A 16368-nucleotide genomic window follows, 5' to 3' on the forward strand; every position below is an offset into this window, starting at 1 on the left:
AAAAGACCTATAAAAGCACAAAGAAAGGAACAATGAATTCCACTTGAATCAATTGAGAAAGGCTTTCACATAAGAGGTATATTTTTAGCAAGGCCTAGAAGGATAAGTGTCATTTTGCCAGTGAAAGAAATAGCAGAAGAGAATGTCTTGGTCATAACAAGTCTTGGTACATACATATACATAAATAAATAATGGCAAAGATGTCTCCTTCAAGGCTATATCTATAATCACCACTAAATTAACATTTTTATGGAACATGTGATAATATATCTTTGGCTGTAATTTAATCAAGGAAATATATAACAAGACAGACAAGTATTAGATTTTAGTCATGTCAGAATACAATTATTCTTACCCAGGCATATGCAATAGATTAGTGCGGAAGACGAGTTTTGAAAATTAAATTTGATAGTCAAAATTTTGTCCTGTATAAAGAGAAAATTCCCAAGACTATTTATCTATTCATCTACTGCTGCATTCTTTCATTAAAAAAATCATTATTAAATACCTACAGCATGTCAAGCAGCCATTAGATCATACTCTCCTTGAGGACCCATTATTTGATCATTAAATTGCCTTAGATGACTTGCAGGTGACAGTTTACATCCAGTCTGTGACACAGACAAATAAAAAACATTAATTCAATGTGATAACTGCTATTGTTGAGGCATTATAGTATTGGGGGGACAAAAAAGGCCTACCACTAGATTTGCCAAAATTTTATTACCCAAATTGAGTGTGAGTATGCAGTGGAATTATTTTCATGTAACAGCAAATATGACATGCATCTTTGTACCTTTCTATTTGTATGTATATTAATTAATATTCATAATATATGCAATTTATTGGGGCTCTACTATGTGATAGTTACGATCCTTAGTGCTTTACATACATTATTTCATTTCTTCCTCACAACAGTTCTATAAAATAAGAGTCATTAGCCTTTTTTACAGATGATGAAAATGTGTCCAGAAAGCTTAAGTAACATACACAATATAACACAGCTAATAAAAATGTGAACCAGTTTGTCAACAAGATTTTAGTGCTGCCAGAACCTGTGCTCTTCAACTTCAATTATGCTATCTGGTCCTTCTCATTTTATCCACATTGAAAATTAGCAGCTACATGGAAAAATATGCATGTTAGGACTAAAAGGGATGTTAGAGATGGATTATTCCCACTCTTCACTTCACAGAGGAAGAAACAGGCTGGTTCTGTTACCTTGGTTACCAGGGGCCGATTTGTTAATAGTGCAAGGGACATATGTATTCAAGAGTGTCTGTGTCATAGGTGAGTGGATTCAGAATAAATGTCAATTCTTACCAGTCTAATACACAGGCCCAAGTAGACACAAGGTATGTGAGGAATTGAAATCCAAGGGCGAGACTCTAGCTTATTGACTTCCATTTTATTTTGTTTCATTTCTCTCTCTATTGTACCATAGTGCCTCACTTACAGGTAATAATAATTTCCTATGAATAAATTATATTTGCTAAAGCAAAGCTAATAAAAGATAAATTTTTACTAAAAGATATTTAGGGTTTTCTCTGATTTCTTCCCCAGTAATTCAGGCTTGGAGCCTCAAAATACTCAACTTACACAGCCTTTGCATCTGGGTCATTTTTCATTGCAGGTTTTGTTCCCCTAAATCTTGAGTACTACCATGTATTCAAAAGTTTCACAAACCTTTGAACTCTTAAATATGACTTCAAGATCCTTTTATAAAAGAAATGTTCTGCTAATTCCCTATTAACCATTTTTATAGAATGCCACAATGTACAAATATTCTGCTTTCAAAAACATTTATAGTAAAGTATCAAATAAATTGTGATACTTAACAGAAAACATTTATTATTCATAATGGGACCAGCTCAACATCCTATAAAGCAAAGCCCTAAGAGGTAGATATTAGGAGTGAGAGAAAAAGGCAGTGTAATGAATACGGTGGTAAGAAGTTCAAATATTAAATTAAAAAAATCCAACTGTTTGTATCTGCTTGTTGATGAATTAGGCGCTAATCCATAAAGACACTCATAATGGCTGTGATTTGTTGAGCTAGTCAGTGTTTTGTTTTGTTTTTGTTTTTAATGTTTTTAAACAGGGAAATCAAGGTGTTGCGTTTTTCAAGGGGGAAGTTATATGAAACATTCTTCTTTTTATTTGATATATTGTGCTGTCTTCCAGAGCTGGCCTGAAATAAAAGAGGGGGCCAATTCTCACCTTTGGCCCATCTAGTCTGGGTGCGTCTGAGAGAGCCCGCAGCCTGGTCCTGTAGACATGCTCCACCCCAGCAACCCTGCTGCTGAGGCTGCCAGGGAGCCTAACAGAACCACACAGACCCTGTGCTTCCATAGGCACATGATCTCCCAACTCTGAAAGCTGCTTGGAGATTCTAGGGAGCGATGCGAGGAACCCCCCTTTCCCACTTTCCCTCAGACCATCCTGAACACACTCTTCAAGCCCCTAATACCATTTCTTCTTTCCCGTGAGGAACAAATAGGCATCAAGCGGGAGTTCTCTCTGCTTCCAGCTGATTTTCCCTATGTGGGGACTCTAGGGGTGTGAATGCCAGTGGCTTCTATTCCAAAATTAATTCACCGCCTGAGCTGAGAATCCCATCCATCCTTTCCATCCATTTCCATCCACATCCTCAGCAACCTCTTTAAATATGCCTCTTCATTTTAATTTTTCCCTCTGTAGCTGCTCCAGAAGTTCGTTGATGCTCGTTCCATCCATTCCACACCTCTTGTTCCATCTCCCACTGCTATTGGACTCTCCCTCATTACTCCAATGAATCACCTGGTGGAGGCCTCCAATGACTTCCTAATTACCAAACGCAAAAGAACAAAAGAACCTTCTCTCTCTCACTCTCTTTCTCCTTTTCTCTCTCTCTCTTCCCTTCCCTCTCTAGGTTGTAGGTACGGAGGATGTGGAAGTTCTTGAATGACTGGACCTGAACTGAGACTATTATTTAGAGTTAATTACTGAATTGAGACTATTATTTAGAGTTAAAAGGTTCAGAAAGAGAAGGACCAACTGGAGTGTTGGTCCAAATCAAAGGATAGTAGAAGAGGCACAGATTAAGAAGCTTTCCAATATTCTCTAGCTAGTAAGTAGTAGATCTAGACTTTCAAGCCAGAAAGCTAGGCTCCTACCTGCTTAACCTGCATTAAACTGCTATTCATAGTCTCTTAAAAATAAATATATTTTCTCGTACTATCCTTTGATTTGAATGAATAATCTGGTTGGCTCTTATTTTTTCTGAACCTTTTAACTCTGAAATATATTTATTTAATGTGCATTAGAGGCTTTCTTCAAAAGTACATACTGATCCCAGTGTGTAAAAGTTAAATTATATTTTATTGTATAAATATACTATAATGTATTTAATAGTCACATATTGATGGCATTTGGGTTGTTCTGAGTTTATGGTATAACAAAAAATAGTTACAATAAACTTTTATATATATATGTGTATATATATATATATGTTTTGTATACTTGTGGAAGTATATTTGCATGCTAGATTCCAAGAAATACAATTATTGATCAAAGGGTCTATGCTTTATGAAAAGCGATGGATATTAATATGCTTTCTGTAAAGGTTTTTACATGAAAGTAAACATGATCTTACTTGTTTACTGAGTTCTTTGACTTCGTTGACTTCTTCCTCCTTCTCAATGCCCTAATATAATGGTCCCCGTTCTTCCCGGTTGAGTCTCTAAATTTCTGGCTGCTGTTTTTCAGTTCTATGTCAGGCTCCTCTTCCTCCAAGGCTTCAGTCCTTTTCCCTTAATCTATAGCTTCTCTCCAAGTAATTACATCCATACCTATTGTCTCAACTATGACTTTCATGTGCTGACATTGTTTAATAAATCTAGTTCAGACCTATCTTCTTTGTTTGAGATGTTTGTATGTTATAGCTTTCTAAAATATGTTCCCTTAAATATTTGATAGGAAATTTGATTTAAAATGTCAGAAGGTGGTCTCATTACCATCCTCTTCAAATCTGCTCTCTCTCCTATTTTGCCTGTGACAGTTAAAGCAGCAAAGATCCATCTGGTCAGTAACCTGCACGTTACTCTGGATTTCCTTCCTTAGCCCACACATCAATTTAATAACCAATCACTGTTGAATCTGTTTCTTCAGTAACCCTCATATGTCTCCCATTCCTCTGTCATTACATCTTATTGGACTACTATAAAGATGAAGGAGCAGAGAAAAACAACAAATAAACAAGCACACAAATGTCTCATGTGGGTTTGCATTAAACATATGATTCACTTTGGAAAGAAGTGACATGCTTAAAAGTTTTACTTTTCCAGAAACACAGGATATTTCTTCATCTTTTCAAAGTGTTTATGGTACTTACTAATGTTTTATGACTTCTTTCAAAATCAACTGGCCATCATATTACTAGGCTCATTTTTTTCCCTATGTTTCCTTTAAAACTCTCCTGCCATGTACAAGTGGGGACCCAAATGAAAACAAAAACAAAAACAAAAAACAGAATTTATCTTCTGGAGGGTGGGCCCCATGTAGTATATAGGCTCCCCCAGCTGGGTGGGTGTTCTAGGAACCCATCTGTATCAGTGCACCCGCTGGCATTGCTGTGAGAAGCTGTGTTTGGCTTCAGTGAATTTCTTTTGAAGACTCCTTCAGCGTATTTGCCCATTTGATGATAATGCATCTGCCAACACTGTGCGGAACATTCAGCAGTTTTCAACCTAAAAGGGCATGGCCTCCAGGCTCTGCCTTCCCTTTTTTTTGTTTGTTTGTTTCCTTGGATGAAAAAAAGTCCTCAAAGGGAAACATTTTGCAGAGGTAGAAGAGGTGAGAAACAAAAAATGGCAGAAGCACTAAAAGGCATCAGAATTGATTAGTTCAAAAAATTGTTTTGAGCAGTAGAAAAAAAATGTCTTGATAGGTGTGTTGCATAAAATGGAGAGTACCTTGAAGGTGGCTTAAGTTTAAACATGTAAGAATGAACACACAATTCTTTATAACTAAACTCCAGGTTTCTGGGGTCCCCCCTCATATCGATCCAGTTTGTGTTCACATATTTATAGGGATATTCTTGATCTCCCAAAGTACTTTATCCACCTTCTAATAATCATAACCACTACATTGTTACTGACTTTAAAAAGTATTATTCATATTCATGACTCTTTGAGGTCTTAAAACATGAGAATGTTAGAGGTGGGGCTGGCTTTCACGGTGTATTCCAACACCATAGAAGCAAGGAGATCGATGTCTCCAGTATAGCTCATGAGATTATATTTTTCCATAGCACAGTTAAAGTCAGGAACACCCTTTCTTCAACTTAAAAAAATGCTTTATGAACAAGTTTCTATCATATCACTATAAGAACCCACATGCCATGGTCTGTTGTTATCTAACACCAACGTCCCCATGTGATTCTAGATTCCAATCACTGTGACCATATAAAGTAGTGAGATGTTTTCCAGGAGACAAAAGAGTGACCTTTGCCCTCAGCATAGTTTGGCAGGTTTCTTCCACTCTTTTTTATCTTATGATCCATACCATCTTCTATGAATAACAAAAGGTTTTCTGGATCTGGGCTTTACCAAACACCTTGGCATCAAGAGTCACACTGAAGAGCTCCTTCCTTAAAAGAATGAATGAGTCCCTTGGTAACTTCCACCATCCACCTTGCAATCTCTGGAATCAAGAGGACAAGGCCAAAGTCTCTTAATGGTCAACTCTTCAAGGGCAAGGACTACAGATTACTAAATTTTACATTTCATATAGCATCTAAAGCACGACTAGACATTCACAAGTATTTTTTTGCTTAAAGAGTTGAGAAGAGCCTACCATAGATCACATTCCCAATGGAGCTATATGTCACTAGCTAGTTGTGCAACCTTCGCCAAGTCATTTAAAGTCTCTGATCCTTAGTTCCTCACTTGTGATTTCTAAGAAAATAATATCTGTCTCACAGGGTCATTAGCATAACCTAATCAATAATGAGTATGCAAAATAAACCTGGCCCAGAGTCACCATTTAATAGGTCATGCCTTTTTTATCATTGTTTTTGCCTCTACAAGAAGGCTTGCTGTTTTGTTTGATAATACAGTATTTGTTTATTTTCTTCCCTCTTTAGTCCAAGGTCAGAGCTTAGGTCTTACTCATTTTTTTGGTACTTGGCACAAAGGAATTGTTTGTTGGATCAAAGGTTACCTGGCATCAACCTTTTGCTTCATCACATTTGTTCCTTTACTACAGGAGTGTTTGCTGGCATGAAGTTAAGAAGGAGAAGTTTGCTCCTTCACTTCTCTTGGAACTCCCAGGTAGCTCCGGGCTCTAGCTGACTTTCTATCACTCCCTTCTTCCTCATTTCCTGTCCTTAGAAAATCACCTAAGGAATGAAACTTTGAAAAAGCTCAATGATTTTCCTCCCTTGATTCCTTATAAAGGCAGTATACATGATGTAGCAACATAACTCATGTGTCGGTGCCTTTCTGAATTTCTATTGTCTCAACTGAAGTTCTGCTTGTGACACACAGATAGACAAAGGGTGCATGATTAAAAATTTAATCCCCAGAAAAACTGAAATGCTGGCCAGCCAAAGTTGATATATAAAGACCCTGATCTGCCCTGTGCACTGTACCCATTATTGAGAGATCTGCAGGGTGAAGTAACCCATTCTATTCCTTCCCATCCCACTGCATCTCATCTCATATCTGAAAAAAAATGGAAAAAGAAGGAGAACTCAACCTATGATCTCGGGAGACTCAGTTTGTATTAAAAAATGTCAAAGCCTCAGGAGTACAGAAACGTGTTTTGACTCCATATATTTGAAGTTGAGTAGTCAGCTTGGGAGTTCTATGTAGGAACAAAGCTAATGACATAAAAAATCTTTAACCTCCCCTGAGCCAAGAGTTGAAATTTTCTGTTATCCTTAATGTTTTACTAGTGAACAGAGCAGAAAATAAAGTTCATGGGCCACTGCATGCTATTTCTTAAGCAAAAAATACTGAACCGAAAAGTAAAGGAATATTCAGAGTAAAAGCCCAGGTTTGGAGAGAGAGCAGGAGAGTTTGGAGTCTGAAGATCTGGATGTGGCTGGAGGTTTTGTCACTTCATTATGTGACCTGGGGCAAGTCACCACCTCTCTATCCTCTTTAACCTCATCTGTAAAATGATGACAAAACCTACTTTGTTTTCTTTATAAGGTAGCTCTGAGAATTAGGTGTGTGTCCAATGCTTGCAAATGCCCACAGACTATGCTAATGATACTTCTAATTTCCATCAGGGGCCTTTTAGTCCTCCCAGGCAAATGCTTCATTTGCTGGTACTCAAATCATCAGGATGGCATTTTGCCAGTTCATTTCCATTCACTAAAACAATCACCATTCCAGCAGAATATTGATCTGGGCCTCAGAGTAGAAAGCAAGACTAATTTATTCATGACTTGATAACAACAACAAAAACCGAAAACTTGTTACTTAGGGTCAATATCCACCAAGCACAAGAGAGGCGAGAAGACCATCCAGGCACTCTTAACAAATCCCACTCTGGCATACAAGTTCTGCATGGAGAGAAATGCGTCCTGCAAAGCGAGGATTGTTGTTCCATATGGCGAACATCAAGGGGCTAGAATCATGATACATTCAGTTCCAATTCATCTGTCAGTAGCAAAGAAACTCTTCCATGTGTGTAACCAGTCCAATCCTCGTAAAGTATTTGGGAACAGATCCAACATCTGTTCAATTCTCTGCAAAACCATTGTTAGAGCTCAAACCGAGGAGGAGAACAAATATCACCTTAAAGCTTGGTAAAAAAAAGTCAATTGGTATATTAAAAATGTGAATAAGTAAAACACTGTAAAATATTGAAAGTGCAAAAAAACAGAAAAGAAACCTTTTTCATGCTAAAAATATAACTGAAGGTGGTAGAAATAAAATGTTAACTCTGGGGTAAGCAGGGTGGAGAGAGAAGAATTCCAGGCTAGATGCCAGAGGTCTAATATCCTGCTACAAATTGTATTGGGGATCGTAGAAAAGTGTCCTGACTTTGCTGTGACCCATTTCCTTAATTATGAAATAAGACAGTTGAATTTAAACAATCTAAAGCATAAAGGAATCACACAGACCTGGGTTCAAATTTCAGTTCTAGTAGTAATAAAGTGAACTTGAAAAAATCACAAATTTATTAGACCCTTGGTATCTTCATTTGTTAAGTGGAAATAAGATTAACTCCCTCAAAAGATTATTGTAGGAATTGGATAAAATGCATTTAAAATATCTGGAGCATAATATGCACTTGAATTTTATCAACTGTCTGCCCAAGAATCTATGTTTATGTTTATCACATCAAGATCAATCCAAGATAACAGTTTTCTTTATAGTAATTGTTATTTACTGAGCATGACTCTGAGTCACATATTGTGTTCATCTTTAATCTAAACAGTTATTCTGAATGGAGGTATTATTGTCCCCATTTCACATATAATATAATAAAACTGAGGGCAAGAGGGATTAAGAATCTTTCCCAGGGTCATGCAGCTAGTAAAGGCTAAGGACGATATTTGAAATAAGGTTTGACTGACTCAAGTACATGCCCAAGTCCTTTTACTGGTGGGTACTTTAATAATAACTTTAAAAGGCATTTTAACATAATAGCAAGAAAGTGTACAAAAGGAACATTTCAAAGCATTGCAGCTTGCTGAACTCACTTAACAATGCATGGAATACCAAGCAATGGCAAACGGTAGGCTGTGATGGAGTGGTTGCAGACAAAACTGCTCTAAGGAGCCACAGAAAGGAGCAAAGAGCCGCAGCCAGCCTGGCTCCCTACTCTGGCAGCACTCTTCCTATGAGAGCAGTCACATGGTCTACACGATAGGTTGGTTCCAGTTAAAATTTAATGTGGTTGTCCATTGATCCAGAGTTGTAGTAGAGGTTGCTAATTATCCTCCAATACACATTCCTTCTTCCTTAGAGGATCCCCCTGTTTTTAATTGGGCATAGGGCACATAACCTTCTGAAATAATGATCACAGTTCCCAGGCTTCTTGACAGCTAGGTATGGCTATTTGACTTAGTTCTGAATAATGCAATTCTTTTTTATTGTTTTTTTTTTCAGAACAATGAAATTTAAATAGACTTGTTCTGTGTCGGGACTGTCCTTGCATGGGGAGCAGGGATGAGTAGCTTCTTCATTCCTTCCTTCTTCCATCCTTTTTCCTTCGTACAGAATGAAATATAGACACGATTGTTGAATATTGAACTACCACCTTGCATAGGAGATGGGCTTTTTTATTTTTTTATTTTTTTTTTTTTTTTGCTGAGGTTGGTTGAACAATAAGATAGGAGGATCCTGGCTCCCTGATCATCATGGTACTGTCATACTTGACTCAACTGCTTATTTCTAGGTTTCATTTACATAAGATAGAAACTACTTTTATTTCAAGATTTCTGTCACTCAAAGACAAATTTAATTCTGACTGACACAGTATCAAGTCATTTTGTGGGAAACTTCAATCAATTTTTACATCTTCAGGATGGGTTTTGTCTTGCTCTCTTTGAAATTCTGTCTGTCCCTGGATCCTAGACCTAAGGCATGGGCTCCAATCCGCTCCTCACCCTCCATTGGATCTCCTATAATGCCTTCCACCACTTCTTTTTAGCTTGTTTTAGGTATGGACTAAAATTCCATACTATCAATAAACTTCTGGATGCAACATCTCTTGTTTCTTTTCTAGATGTCTAGATATGCCCATTACTAGAGGTTCTATCAGCCCTTTGGGGCGAAACAGTGTTGTTGTGACTATAAAGCAAGGAACATGTACATATACAGACAGATCTCATAGATCAAGGAAGAATAAGTGTGAAATCACCTAAATTAGTTTATCACTGTATCTCACACCTTTTCTAGTCCTTGGAATTCTCCTCTGGACACTAGTTTTCAACAATGCATCTGTGAAATATTTAGGCTTACTATGAAGTTTTGGAAGGGTACACAATCCACATTGGACCATCCTCCCTTCTGACAGCAATTGGACCTTTCAAAGTTTCCCCAAACAATTTTCAGTTTAGATAATTCATTGGAAGGGTTTATGAAACTCACTGAAAGTTGTTATACTCACAAATTTGATTTATTACAGGGAAAGTAGAGAGATTACTATCAGCCAAGGAAAAAAGTCCATCAAGCAGAGGCTAGCAAAGGTACCAAGCATTAAGCATTTATTGTTGAGAGAGTATTACTCGCCTGGCATTGATGAGACAATATGCACAGATGATTGCCAATCAGGGAAGCTCATTGGCGCCTCAGTGCTCAGTTTTTATTAGGGCTCAATCACTCACTACCCAATGACTGACCTTTATTCTCCAGCCCTTCTTGAAGTAGAACTGATACCACATGGACCAAAACACTCACCATAAATCACATTCTTAGACTGTCTAGTGGCCAAAGCCTCAGGCAAACAAAGACATTTCTATCAGACATAAAATTTCAAGGGCCTCGTGATTAACTCCCAGGAACCGAAGACAAAGGCTGGCACTAACTTTGGAGAAGAACAAATTCTATACCCTACAGTATGCTTCTCAACTCCCAGGATCCTGCATTTGACATTTACAACTTCATTATTTCACTGAGCACCCTGACACCCCATTTTCTCTGTCTAAACATTTAGTGCGTGATAGTCCATGCTATTTTCAGCATCCATATCATCATAGGAGGCATGTATTATATCCAGACAACGTCCCAAGGACTGGTCTCAGACCTCTATAAAGTACTAATAAGGAAGTAATGTGATGATGATGAGCAGACCAACCTGACCCAGAATATAAACACTATGATTAGAGGCAAGGAGGCAGAGGGCTGTTCTTGTTGAGGCCTAAAGAAAATATGGTGGAACACACTGTAAGAGAGGGAAAAATCTACCTCCCACACGAGCCTTTCAATCTTATGCTTTCTCACATAAAAGCCATTTCATCAGCAGCATTGACTATGAAAAGATATATAAATATACACATTTACCCAAGCAATGAGAAATATACCACAGATGCAGATTTTATCCCTCTGCCAAGGCCAAGGTGACTGAAGAGGCCTGTTTCTTTCTCTTACTTCCTGAATTTATGATTTAATTGAAATTGGGGCCATAAAATGTTTCACCACATACTATAAATAAACTCTTTGGCATGAAGGACTCAAATTAACTTCAAGTTGTACATTTTTATAAAGAATACATTACAGTTTAATGTGGGAGTAGAAGGATCTAAATCAATCCAAGCAGTGATGATTAATTAGTCTGCAACATTTCCCAGGGTCTACAAATGAGTCATAAAATCTTTGCTACCTTATACACTCCCCACTCAACTTACTACAGGTAAAGCCACTTAGATGATCTGTGTACCAAAACCAATATAAACATATAATGCTTATTTGTGATTATGTCCTTGTAGGGTACATTTTTTCCCCTGCATGTTCTCCAGGGAAAATTGTTATGAGACAATTTTCTGGCGTGAGGGTTCATGAATAACAATGAATGGTTTTATTTATTTTTTTCTTCTTAGAACATCAGAAGCATTTACCTTGTAGAATGGATGAGAATAAGTTACATTCACAAATATAGCAATATAATTTAGAGAGAGGATCAGATTCAAAGCCAGGGGTTTCTGAGTTTCAACTTTGACTGAACCTGTATATGTTATGAGGACTCTCTTCATCCTCTGACCCTCAGTTTCTTCTCATAGAAAATTGAAATAGAACTAATGTCCACCTCACTGAGGATTATAAATATATTTGTAACTGTGCCTTAAAACTATAGAGTTCCATAAAAATGTTATTTTCTATTATGTGTGCTTTTAAGTGGAAATTTATTACCACTTAATAAATTCAGATTTATTTGAGCCAAGATCTGAGATAGAAGCTTGGGATACAACAGTGAATATGGCATGATCCCTCCCTGTGAGGTGCTCATAATTTAGTACATCCGTGTGTGTGTGTGTGTGTTTGTATGTGTGTGTGTGAGAGAGAGAGAGAGAGAAGAGAGGAGAGGAGAAGGGAGGAGGGGGAGGAGAAGGGAGGAGAGGGAGAGTTTAGAACAGGAATGTAGGGGGAGTGACTATATATACATATCTGTTGTATATATATGCATATATGTATGTGTAAATATGCATATACATATATAATATAGGTATATATATACGTGTGTGTGTGTGTGTGTGTATGGAGAGAGATGGATCTATTTAAGTTTCTAGAATCTAGAAACCATTTGGCAACACTGAATATAGCCCTTGATCACTGAAGGTGTTCAGTATAAACATATATATATATATCTCTCGTTTAATGTAATCCAGAGATTTCTCACCTCAAGTTTGCTTAAAGAAAGAAGTATAAGACATACTGAGTCAGGTTTAAAGAGAGAGGGAGTACAATCTCACTGAGTCAAAAATTCCACCCCCCATTTTTTTGTGGGTGGGGGTGTTAGCTTTTTTCCTCTACACTTTCTCTAATTTAAACAAGGGTCAGATTGGGAACCACAAATGGAAACACAAATGCGGCATGGTAACATGGGCTTAGATGGGCCCATCCCCTCAAGCCATCTCCCTGCCTCTACAGCCATTCATTCAGAAGTCAGTCCTTAGTATCAATTTCTCTATAGTTCTCTTTTTGAAAGTAGTCACTTCTGAGAAGGCATCATTTTGCCTAAGAGGTTCAGATCCCTTTACTCGGGTATTAAACCTGAAAACAGAAAATATAAAGCCATGAATTTTACTCAAAAATTTGGTGTGTTTCCTGAGCCAGTCAGCTAAAATTCTGTCCTGAGAGGTCAAGTGACAACATCACCTTCTCCCTATTTCCTAGCCAGCAAGACCAACTTCGTGAAATAGACCATTCTTCCTCTGTATTACTGGAAAGTACCTTTTCCTTAGTACACTCTCTCCTACACTTTACCCTCTTTTCCCTTTAGAAAATCACCTCAGATATCACATATTCCAGGGAACCTCATCCTCTCCTCTTTTTCCTTCCCTTCCCTGATCCAAGACTAGGTCAGGAATCGATGCCCTGGGCTTGAGAGCAAACTCTGGTCATATGAAACAAATTAAATTCTATTCTAACATCTATTAACAGGATAAGTTGGAAGGCAGGTAACCTGTCTTATTCATCTGTACTCCTCCAAAGTAGACACAAGAGCACAGCAAATATTTGTTGAATAAATAGATGAATGAATGGGGCAAGGATAAATGATGGTATTTATTTGCTACCGCTCCAGCTCTCTCCATCCCTCTATGTCCTACTTGTCCGAGACTGTCTTAATATAGGACTATTGACCCAGCATATTCACATGTGCTTTCACTGCCTATAAAGAACTGATTTGGATGAAAAATTATATAGTTATCCCATTTATTTTTATTTTTTTAAAAAGGCACAGCCTTTTAATAAGCAAAAACCTGTTACAAAGCTTTTTCTATCCCATCTGGAAGAATAGGCCTACTGCATGTACAGTATCAAAGGTGCTGCTGTTAAAAGCAGTTATTACACAAAGGGAAACAATATAAACATAAATGTTTACTTTAGCAAATGGGTGAATTTATTTAATCTCAAACTCTGAAATTGCTTTATATTGGCAGACTTTTACTTTGGAGGAAGGCCCAATACATTCTTTCTTTTTTACGATACATTTGAAATTAGGGTATAATTTATATACCATAAAGTACACCCTTTAATATGTACCAGTCAATGTTTTTAGTATCTTCACAATGTCCCATTTATTCCTGAATCATTTTGTAGCCTTATATCTGGATCCTGAGGCTCTCCCACCCCTACACCCAAGTTCCCATTTGTAGTCTTGAAGTTCATGCTGACATGAGAAGAGCCTCCCTCACTTCAGTAGATCCTATCCCTCTTATTTCCCCTACTTACTTCAGCAGGGCTTGTAAATATCTTGCCCCCAGATCTCATACCCCATTGGCCAAGCCACAACTACAGGGCTCCAGTTTTTAAGTGCCCAGGTTTCCTTTGCTGACAACCTAAATTTAGTTTTATAATCCCAAAGTAGAGTTAAAGTCAGAGTAACAAAGGCTCTTTTATTTCTTAAGAGCCTACCTTACTCTGAGTAAAGAAGAGTGCTAGCCACATTTCTATGAAATAATTTCTTAACATTTTTCAAATGATCCTTTTTATTCTATGGTTATGTTCACATAATCATACTTTAGTGCCAAGTAGTAGCTTTCAATGACATTTATGTACATTTAGTCCTGTCAAAAAGGAGTTTCAATTCCAAGCTTCCTCCTCCAATCTCTATCAAAAACAGAAAACCAGGCCTGAAATTATTTACTCACTACAGTTGCAAATTCCATCTCTTTTAAATGGCTTAATAACAAATTCATGGCATATAGCAAAAATGGCAACTGACTCTAAGTTAGTAAATACAATTATAATTAATAGGAGACATTGATAAACGTTTGTAGTGCTTTGAAACAGTTATAGAGGTCAAGAAGGTCAAGACATCAATTATAGAGGTAACATAAACTCCTTTTTAAATTTATAATTCAAATCCAAGTTACTACATATTGTGGCATGTGGAAAAAGGCCCCAGGTTTTCAAACTGATGCTTAGAGTTTAGGGGATTAACTCAGAAAATCAAGAGCAGAAAACCAAGCAGGAAAGTTGGGAGATGGTGCACTGTGGGCCAAAAACCTTGGATTATGTCCAGAAAATTAGAATCAACTTCTACATGTAATCTGGCCCTTATATTCCTTTCCGGCCAACGTTCCATCATATTTCCCTTTCCTCATTAGCACCTTACATAAGATAATGTCAAGATGCTGTTATTCAATGATTCCAGTAGACTACATTGTTCTTTTCAATTATTAGTACTCATCTACTGCCCTTTTGTTAGGACATTATATATCCTGCCCTTTAATTTTGGGTTTGACTATATTATATGCTTTGACCAATGGAATATGAGTAGATCAGATATGTCCTGCCAGTGCTCTTGCTTTTATCTTCTGCCATGAGAATAGCATGTCTCAGATAGAGACCTTTCTTTAGCTTGAGTTGTAGGGTGAGAGGACAAAGGGGCAGACCCTCAATCAGAGAGTAGCCATAGTGACATTCAGCCTATGCATAAGTGAAGAATAAAAGGTTGTTTTTGTTAATCACTGAGGTGTTGGGTATGTTTGTTATCATAACTGACTTATATGATGATAAAGATGATAGGTAATACTTATGTAGCTTTACAATGTGCCAGACACTATTTTAACTGTTTATGTATATTTCTGTGAGGATATTGAATTTGATTAACATTTAAATTCATAGATTGAGTTGAGACAGGCTGTGCTCATCATGTAAGTCTCATCTGTTAGTTAAAGGCCTGACTACAACAAAAAGCCAACCCTCCCTCAAGTAAGAAAGAATTCTCCTGTCTGATGACCTTTGAACTGGGACATCACCTCTTCCTGGTTTTATAGCAATTTTCTGACCCTTAGATTCAAACTGGGACATTGGCTCTGCAGATTTTAGACTTGCCAGCCTCTGTAATCATGCAAACCAATTCTTTCAGATAATAAATAGAAAGATAATAGATAATAGATAGGTATTTACCTATCTCTATCGCTACAGAGATCGACCTGTCTATACCTATTACTCTATCTACCTAAATAGATAGATGTATTTCCTATTGGTTCTGCTTTACAGAATTCTGACTAGTACAGTGTTCAAATATCTAGGGAATTTTCTCATCATTAGTGAAATAATTTGGTACCAAATGAATATATCTGCCAAAGAGTTAATTACATATGTTATTGAATATATGTTTATATATGTATATATTTATATCTAAATAATTTCTGAGGTAATTACTATTATTCCAAATTCCTTTATTAGGAAACAAGGCTTAGGAAGGTTCACCTAAGGGCAAATAACCAAGAAGTACATAACTGAGATCAAAATAGGATTAAACCCAAATTTGCATGATTCCAAAGGTCTAAGCTGTTAATCACTATACCACACTACTGTACATAAGCTTCATTTCATGATGGGCAAAACTTATGTATTCTTCTAGCTACATAGCCTCTTCTTTAACCCAGTTTTGCCTCAGTTATGTGAATTATATATTGATCTATCTTATATTTGATGAGAATGCCACCGTTTTGAACATTTATTACATAACTATTTTAATGGAGGCACTTCAGATATATTGCCTCTAAAGGTGGTCTTATTGAGTACTGAGAGCTGGGCATTATTTTCCTCAACCTTACAGAAGCAGGCACTGAGGCTTACAGAAGTTAAAAAGCATGTCCAAGTTCATGCAGCTAGCCAGTGACTAAGTGGGAGGTAAACCCAGTCCTTGCTCTACTCTTCTCCTTACATTATCTCCCAGAAATAAGTCCTATTA

Source organism: Pteronotus mesoamericanus, unplaced genomic scaffold, assembly GCF_021234165.1.
Source record: "Pteronotus mesoamericanus isolate MK-2021 breed Mesoamerican mustached bat unplaced genomic scaffold, CSHL_Meso_final contig_33, whole genome shotgun sequence".
Lineage (NCBI taxonomy): Eukaryota > Metazoa > Chordata > Mammalia > Chiroptera > Mormoopidae > Pteronotus > Pteronotus mesoamericanus.